Below are 9,967 nucleotides of genomic sequence, written 5' to 3' on the forward strand. Positions count from 1 at the left end.
ATTTAATAATATTCTTAGATTTAAAAATTTTAAAAAATTAATGCATTAATAAATACATAACATGAATGTAATATTTTTATCTACAAAACAAAAATCAATAAAAATTCTACATATAGTGTCCTATGAAATATTCACTGTTGACAATTTTATTCTTGTTTATTGACCCATTATTTCACTTATTTATGAAATAAATCAACAACATGATATACTTACAGAAAATGAGTGCCTATATATTTTTTTTGTATTATACATTTAATTTATTGAACTTTTTGAGTACTTTGCTATATCATCACTGCATTACAACTGAGCCATTAATCTTGTAGCTTCATCAACATTAACAGGTTCATTTTCAAGATGCTGCTGAGGAACCAGATCTTTCTGTAGAGGTTCAAGAGAAAGGCCTCTTGAAAAGTGTGCCAGTTCTTTTTGTATGTTTACGGAAGCTTTATTCACTCTGTTAACTTTTTCATCACTCAACATGTTTATCTCCTTAAGTTTTGTAGTAACTGGTTTTGCTTTATTTTTAGCCTTGAAGTTTTTTGGCTGGCTATGTGAAATACATTCCTGGACTTTTGACCTCTAAATTTGTTCTTGGCCATTGTCAGACCTCGTACGCCCACGAGCAGCTCCTCAAGCTCCAGGTGACGCCAACTCCATATTTTTCACATACTCTTTCTATGATTTTACTGAGTCTCCTGATACTGATTTGTGATAAAGATGAAACTCTATAACAATATTTTTTTTCTTTGTTCTTTAAGTCTTTTTTATTTATTTTAAGGGAAACATATGAATGGCCAAACACATAAGAAAACATGCTTAACATCTCTTCTCATAAGAGAAATGCAAATGAGGGAACCAGCAGTTAGCGTAATGGCTATGTCGCTGGATTCCCACGTAGTCGACCGCGGTTCGTATCCCGGACCCGGTGGCTTAAAACTCACGCCGGGCGCATGTGCGTGCGTGCCCAAGATCCCGAGAGGAGAATGGAGGAGAAGGGATTGCGGCGTGGCCATCCCCCCTGGGGGGTGATTTCTCGCTTTCTGTCTCTATGTCTCTCTCTGTCTGTCTGGCGAGCGCACGCGCCCTACAGTGAAAATCTCTCCAAAAAAAAAAAAAAAAGAGAAATGCAAATGAAAACCATAGTAAGATACCACTTAACCCCAATCAGAATGGCTAAAATTAAAACAATGAGGAAAGTTAAGTGTTGGCAAGGCTGTGGTGAAAAGGGAACCCTCCTGCACTGTTGCTAGGAATTTAAATTAGTACATCTATGGTGGAGAACAATAAGTAGGTTCTTCAGAAACCTACAAACAGAACTGCCATATAACCCAGTAATTCCACTCTTAGATATCTACACAGAGGATATGAAAATTCTCGGGGTGGGGGGACACTTGCAATCCATGTTTATTCAATATACCAGACAGGAAAGGGAAGGACGTGCTGGAAGGAAGGAAGGCACACTGCAAAAGTTTACACATGTGAAGCAGGGATAGTCGCTAGTGTACATAACAATGCTACTGCTAATGGCGTTTGTCTCTCTAAGGATCTTTTCTGTTCTGATTTTCAGTTTTGCTACAGGGCACTTGTGACACACAGAGAGAGGAAAAGTGAGAAATCATCCCCTGTGGGGGATTCCCATGCCTCAATTCACTCTCCTTTCTTTTCTTCTCAGGACTTTGGGCACACATGCACAAGAATTAACCAAGATTTTCAAGCTGGTGGTTCCAGACTCAAACTGCAGAATCAGTTATGCGGGATCCAGTGATCCAGTGCCTTAATCCTCCACACCACCTGCTGGCCTCCTTTTCCAAGGATTTTAGGGCATCATTAAATTTCCTTGACTTAGAGAACCAAATTCTAAAAGACTCACATTTTCCCAGACATATCTGAGAGAATATAATTTACAAATAACTTGAGAAGATAAAAATGATCTATCAAAATATAAATATATGTGATTTTAAGTTTGGTATAGATGTCATCCAGACAAAGTTCTTAAACAGTTTATTAGTCATAAGTTGGGGGACTAAGAAAAGGATGAACTTTCAAGAAGTTTTATAAATTTTGCAAAGTAATGCTCTCCCAATACTTATTTTCTTTTCCTTTTCTTTCTTTTTTTCTTTTTTTGGAGAGGTTTTTGCTATAGGGTGCTTGTGCTTCCCAGACAGACAGAGACAGAGAGAGACAGAGAGATAGAAAGCGAGAAATCACCCCCCGAGAGGGGATGGCCACACCGCAATCCCTTCTCCTTCATTCTTCTCTCGGGATCTTGGGCACGCATGCACATGCGCCTGGCGTGAGTTTAAGCCACCGGGTCTGGGACTCGTACCGTGGTCGACTACATGGGAGTCCAGCGACATAGCCATTACGCTAACTGCTGGTCCCTCTTTTTATTTTCTATTGTTTTCTTTTAAACTACTATTTACATTGTTTCATGGAGTAGCAAGGAGCTGTATAATACATCCAATAATTTAAAATCATTGAGCTAAAATTTGATAGCTTTTATTAAGTAAATTTCAGGAACATTTTCCCAGAGAGCAAAATTGGAGAAGGAGAGGATGAGGGGAAGGAGGAAGATAGGTCGCAGAGAGAAAGTTGGAGAGAAGAAAAATAAAGGGAAAAGAAAAAATAATAATAAATTTCAGGAACATTTTTCCTGAGAGCAAAATTGGAGGAGAGGATGAGGGGAAGGAGGAAGATAGGTCGCAGAGAGAAAGTTGGAGAGAAGAAAAATAAAGGGAAAAGAAAAAATAATAAAGTGGATGAAATTTTCAAAGAGGTGAATTCTGGGTCAATATAACACATAAGTTTCTAGCATCTAGAGTCTTGTTAAATGTGTTTTCATCATGAAACAGTGACTGAATTGAATTTGTTGAATTAGAAACTCACATTTGCAGAGAGAAGTTGGATAGTATAATCTCATGCACTCTATTAGATTGTCTGCAAAGTCATGATGTTTTTTTCCTATGTAAAAATGTATCATGACTTTCCCAACAACCCAATATTTATTTTCTAAATGATATTATTTCAAAAGTCTAGTTTCAAAACTGTAACACTGAATGCATATGGCGGACACATTTTGAGTGATTATGATTCTAAATATTGTAGGTCTTCACAAGAAAGTTTCAAAAAAATGTCTTTTTAATAAGAAAATAAAAAGGAAAAACTGATTAGTGTGTTTTTTTTTCACGATTAAGTATTTCATTCTTTGTGAATCTTAATTCTCTTCCTCCTGTTGCTTGTGATCCAAGACTGCAGAGATAACTGAATTCCAGAGTGGTTCCTCTTCTCACAGTTTCCTGTTAAGAAGTGCATCATGTCTTGAAGGTGCTCAGATTTTGTACCTGAAAAAATACTTTTCAATAGTTTTTCTTTTATAGGATTGAGAATTAAATATAATACAAGTTAAGTGCCTAATAATATGCTTAGCATACTCTAGGACTCAATAACATTAGCAAATATCACCTTAATTGTTGTATTATTATTATTATCATAACTCATCTTCCCTTGATGTGCCCAAATTATAATTTGAAAAAATTACACACACCCACACACACACACATACACACATACAGTTGTTCATCTGTATCCATGGTTGACTGATTCCAGAGCTCCTGCACACACAAAATTCAACAGATGCTCAAGTCTCTTGTAAAAATGACCTGATAGTTGCATATAAACTATGCAATCCTCCTATGTAATTTAAATCATCTCTAAATTATTTATTATATCTTATAAAATGTAAATACCATGTAATAGTTTTTATATTATCTATCTATCTATATAGTTATTTTTGTTTTTTTAATATTTGTGATCCAACACTGGTTAATTTGTGTGTGCAGAACTTGTAAATCTAGAGGGCCAACTGTGTGTGTGAGTGTGTGTATGTTTTTATATGTCTCCTGATCACATTGGCTTTCCCATTAAATACTGTTGAAGAAAGACAGAATTGGCAGTGAGCAGAGGTTGCTATGGTACTCTGACCTTACATCTATTTCTCATGAAGAGATTAGAAAAAAAAAAAAAAAGGATAAACATAAAATGTCAATCAGGTAAGGAGAGATATATTTATTTTACAATGGACAGATGCCCAGGAGTGAAATATCATTTTTTTTTTAAGAGGTTTTTCGCTATAGGTCGCGTGCGCTCACCAGACAGACAGAGAGAGACATAGAGACAGAAAGCGAGAAATCACCCCCCAGGGGGGATGGTCACGCCGCAATCCCTTCTCCTCCATTCTCCTCTCGGGATCTTGGGCATGCACGCACACGTGCCCGGCATGAGTTTTAAGCCACCGGGTCTGGGACGCGAACCGCAGTTGACTACGTGGGAATCCAGTGACATAGCCATTACGCTAACTGCTGGTTCCCAAGGAGTGAAATATCTTTGAACCCAATAATAATGATGTACTATTTTAATGACAAACTGCTGAACTTAACCCAAACTTACACTAACTCAAAATGATATTATGACTTCTGCCACATTTCATATCCTACATCAAGCTTCGTTTTCTATTCATTATAGTTATTCCAACCTCCAAATATTTTTATTTTTCCCTTTCTTTATTATATTGCTGCCAGATCATATCATTATTATGGATTTCCAAAGCATTGTTCAGAGAATCATGTTTATCAAAGCTGAATAGAATAATTTTTCAGGTGAATGAAACACAGACATGAAGCATCAAGGTACATGAGGTTTTGCTATTGTGATATTTAACAAATTGTGTAGATTCTAGCTGACTCTTTTTTAATCCTATTTTGGTTTTACTATCTGGATAATTTTCTACACAGTTTTGAGTCTCCATAGCACTGGGACACCCTTATTTCTCTTCTTTAACTGCTTGGGAAAGACTTGGCTAGCACCGCCCCACTGAAAGATGACATTTAACACACACAGGGTATAACATTAACTCCTGTTGTATTTGTCTATATTAAAATCAACACCTGTACCTTAATTAGCAAGTAACCTGCAGAGTAGGATAAATTAAAGCTATTAAAAATATGTGTGCTTCACTCCACATTGTTTTTACATCTTCATCTTCCTAATATCTCAAATCAATCAGTTTTGCTGGGCATCATTGATTTTTGAGTACAATACCTGCAAGAAACTTTACCCTTTCGGTGATTTGTATTTCTGTTCAGCTCAGCAATATCTATTTAGTGCTCAGTACATTTGCGATACTTTATATGTTTTCTTAGGAGCTAAGCAACAGAGTTTCATTTTAGAAATAAACTGAGGTTGATAGACATAGAATGCTTTCCTTGGATCCATGTAGTCACGAAGTGGTGAAGTTCCATTCTATTTGAATTCAAATTGAATTCTCTGTTAGAGCTCCATATGATTATTGAAAAATCATGCTAGGGTCAGCTGGTGACATGTTAATGCAGCTGTATCCCTTAGGGCTGACTGTGCAGTTGTAGTCTTGGACTAGTCCACTTGAGGAACACACCTGGTGTGTGTGCTTGTATGCCCAAAATCCCGAAGGAGGAGGAGATGGAGAAGGGACTGTGGCATGACCATTCACTATAGAAGTTGCTTTCTCACTTACCAATTCTCTGCCTTTCTATCTCTCTCCAGTGAGCACACATGCACTCAGGCAAATTAAATAAAGAAAAAAGAAAGCATACAATGTGCCATTTGCAGAAGTGCTTGATGGGTACTAACCCAAATCCATAATATTTCTATTGTTTAAAAATACTTTTATTTTACTTCCTATAGAATAAAAATTGGAAAATGGCTGAAGAAACAATCGAGCTTGTACCTGTTTGTTATCTATTATCATGAATGCTGAGCAAGTCGTTTTGACTTATTTATTTCAGTTATCTTTTATGTAAATATGGAATCAATTATGTCTAGATCATAATTTTTGGTAATTAAGTGAAATAATGTATACAGAAATATACAGTGAAGGATAAACTCATTTAACTTGAAAATACATGTTTAAAAAGTAGAATATGTTATGGAATGATGTATCATGGTAAAGTAAAAAAGGCAATTGAAAATTCAAAATATATTTCTCTCCACAAAAAGTTGCTAGAATTACTATCAATTGTGCTCACATAATGAAATGTTCATTGTCAAGTAAGATGAATATATCTCCATATGATTATTATACACTATGTATGTGGTTTGAAAAAAACATACCTCATAAATATGTGCAACAATTATGTGTAAAATAGAAATCATAGTAATAAATAAAATGTATCTGTCTAGTGTTCAGCTAACTCTACCACTTTTCTAGCAATGATTTGGAGCAGAATGCCAATAAAAGTCAAACACACACACACACACACACACACACACACACACACACACAAGTAAATAATAAATATGCTGTATCCTGCTTAACCAGAACTTACTTGACTATGCAATTACTCTTGCTCCCACTCTATTAAGATAACAAAGTTGTGAAGAATGTGAATATTGTTACACTTCCAAAATACTGATTTTTTTTAACTGCCATCATTTTTGAGATTGTGTTGTGTCTTCATTTCTTCTCTTATTGTGGCATTCCACTTTTAATTCTTATTATCCCAACCCATTCCTCTGAAATAGTTCTATCTTTACTATCTCTCCCTTTTTTCTTGCTTGCTGGTTTTTGTTTTTCTTTTAGACTTCTACTGAACTTGCCTATTTGACCCTTTGGAAACCGTGTCCACATTGATTTTCCTCTTGCCCTTTGTTGATTCTCTCTATATCTTTTGGATCATTCTTTCTGTGTTCATTTCTACATCTTTGATGCACCCTTAAATGTGTAGATCCCCAGGTGTTCACCATGGTACTCCTTTTTTTTTTCTTATATAATATTTATTTATTTTATTTTTCCATGTAGTGAAAGAGAAAAAAGAACCCTCAACATGGTCTTTGCTCCTGACCACTTCTTCCTCACAAGTCTCAACTGGCCCAGACCATGGGCATGTGTGCCCAGCATGTGCATGGCGGTCCCTTGACACAAACTAGGGACCTTTCCCATGTGGGTTCAGTTGTGTTATTGCTGCCTCATCACCTGTCTCCTTGTCATGAGTAGTCCTAACAATATTACTCAGAATGTGCTCTTTCTTCTGTGATTCCATTTGCTCTCAGTGGAAGAGAGTATCCACTCAGGTTCATAAACATCTCCACTTTGGGATCAACTTCTCTCTAACCTACTGTGATCAGAAAGAGTTGTATTTTGTATACTCATTTTTTGCCATATTTAATTACAATGAAAGTATATAGCCCATCCAAGTTGGAACAGTAAGTCTCTCTCTCTTTTTCTCTCTCTCTCATATTTTCAACAGAATTCAGACAGAGAGCTGGGAGGCAGCCAGTTAGTTTATCTTTTTGCCAGAACAGTAAAAGGCAAATTTAGATAATAAAGACTACAAAATTTTGACAGTATGATAAAGAGTTAGAAAAAAAAAAAGAGAAACAGTGATAGAAACAATTTTTGCTAAGAGAAAAATGAATATAGAAATAATACTTCTTATATTTCTAATATTTCAAGTCCTGATTCTTTTCTTTGTGTTTTGTGATAAACATTTTATTTTTTATTAAAATGCTTTTAAATTTTTTAAGGTATAAACTACTTATTTTTCTTTATTACAACAGGACTGATTTTAATAGTCTAGTTCTTCAGCTTCAACTGGCATGTTTTCAAGTCAAAAATTCAGACCTTGGTATAGACAGACTACAGATTATTGCTAATGGAAATAACTCAAACTTAAAATGTCTATTAAATTTTTGACATCTTTCCTTTTACCTTGCTTTCTCCCTCTGTAACTACTATACACTTCTGCTCTCTTGCCACCTTGCAGTAGCAGCTGGTTTATTATTGCACCTGGGTCAGCACAAGAGAAGTGTTTGACCTGCTTACGTCATATTCTTCAAAGGTCCTACCATGATACTCCTGGCTTCTATCAAGGTTAGTTGGAAAGCTATAGAAGAAGTTTAAAGGTTGCATAATTCAACATTCCTACAGAACACAAAAACAACTGGTGTGTAGAATTCTATTCTTTCTCTGCATCTAGAATCTGTTCTGAATTCCCATTTCTCTAAGCACCATTTTCAATATGAACTTTGATTTTCCTTCTCATCATCTTTAATCTCCAAGCACATGACCTATGCTAATTTTTGGTAAACCTGACTTTTCTTTCCTGCTAAACTCTCATTTTCTTGAGATAATCCCTTTTTCCTTGGCTCACTTTACATAATAAATAAATATTTGCAGAATAAATTAATGATTTCACAGGGCAAAAACATAGGTAGTTATCTTGCAGAGAAACTGAAAATATTTGTACATGCTTTGTAGGATCTAGCTTAACTATTGATATCTATTGATTAAATTATCACAGCTGTTTTAGAAAATATGATGGAACATTTGAAAGTGTTTACAGATGAAGTACTTCTCAAACTTTGTTTTCCAAATAATATTTATTGAATACTTAAATTTTATTGACTTTTAATTTAATATTTCTATTAAGTATTATATCCTTAGAAAACTTTTTATTTATGAAGCCATTTACTCCTTTACTTTGAATTTCAAATGAGATAAAAGCAACTCATGTATTAATGATTTCTTTTTTAAAATTATTGCATTCTAATCTATATTTATTAAATATATAGATTGTACCAAACACCATAGTAAATACTGAGAAAACTAAGATGAGACTTCTTCTACTTAAAGATCTATAGTAATGCAAATTATAAATTCATAATGATATTGTTCATATTAAAAAGACCCTAAATCCTTCCTACTTAGGGTAGTGAATGGTAAACCAGTTATTGTTAGATACATAAGAATATATATAGTACATGACCTAAATATTTGACCTAATTGCCAAATTTCTCTGGTTCTAAAACAATTTGTCTAATAAGATCACCTGAGTATTCTATGTAATATCTCATGCCTTTTGTAATGTGCCAAAAAATTTAATGAAAGATCTACAATGCACTGGAGATATTCTTAAACAAATTTCTAACAATTGGGCATTCATCCACAAAAAGAGATTGATATTAATATATCAAAATGGTATTCATCCTTTTTATGGTTTTTCTAGATGTGGTTTGCATATAAATCTGATTAAAATTTGACATCTATTCATTTAAAAGCCAATATTCTGAAACTCTTCACTATATATTAGAAATATTAAGTATAGTATATTATAGCATCATAATGATGAAGATAGAAAATGTCTTATTTATTATGGTAATAAGTCAAGTAATAAAATATAACCTATGTTGAAGCTAGAGAATTAAAGTATATTTTAAATCAATGTAAAACAGTAAAAAACTAGACATTTAAATGTTATGCTACACTGGAGTAGAAAATTAACCTGACTAGAACATAGTAAAATAATCCAGTCAGGAACTCAGTTGAGCTGAGAGTGAGCGAGGCTGCCAGGTGGTAGAGTAGTGAAATATGCAAGCCAGAATGAAAGTAACAGTCAAGCCTTTAATCACTTACTGATTTAGCATAAGTGATAGTAAAAGAGATCAAACCAGAGAAAGTTCCAGCTTCCCATTCACCCCAAATCCATTTCTCCCCATGGAACAATACTGAAAGTACTGAAGTATACTCAGTAGAAGAAAACATCTTCAAGGATTTCCCATTCTTCCAATAAGTCATCATGGAACTTTTTTTTTTTTTTTTTTTTTTTTGCTATAGGGCGCCTGCGCTGGCAGGAAAGACAGAGAGATAGAAAGCGAGAAAGAAATCACCCGCCCCCCCCTTCCCCCCCCAGGGGATGGCCACCTCACAATCCCTTCTCCTCCATTCTCCTTTTGGGATCTTGGGAACGCAAGCACATGTGCCCGGCATGGGTTTATATATAAAGATGTAATCTTGGGTCCAGCAGTCAGCGTAATGGCTATGTTGCTGAACTCCCATGTAGTCCACCATGGTTTGAGTCCTGGACCCAGTGGCTTAAACTCATGCCGGATGCATGTGCGTGCCCAAGATCTGGAGAGGAGAATGGAGGACAAGGGA

At 35.1% G+C, this 9,967-nt stretch overlaps 1 pseudogene; it reads right to left on the bottom strand.

The window, feature by feature from the left end:
* Positions 1–297: 297 nt before the first annotated feature.
* LOC102480314 (uncharacterized protein C8orf59 homolog) lies at positions 298–599 on the bottom strand (annotated as a pseudogene).
* Between the last annotated feature and the right edge of the window lie 9,368 nt (positions 600–9,967).

The sequence above is a fragment of the Tupaia chinensis genome, unplaced genomic scaffold (genome assembly GCF_000334495.1).
Source record: "Tupaia chinensis unplaced genomic scaffold, TupChi_1.0 Scaffold000032_1, whole genome shotgun sequence".
Taxonomy (NCBI): Eukaryota; Metazoa; Chordata; class Mammalia; order Scandentia; family Tupaiidae; genus Tupaia; species Tupaia belangeri.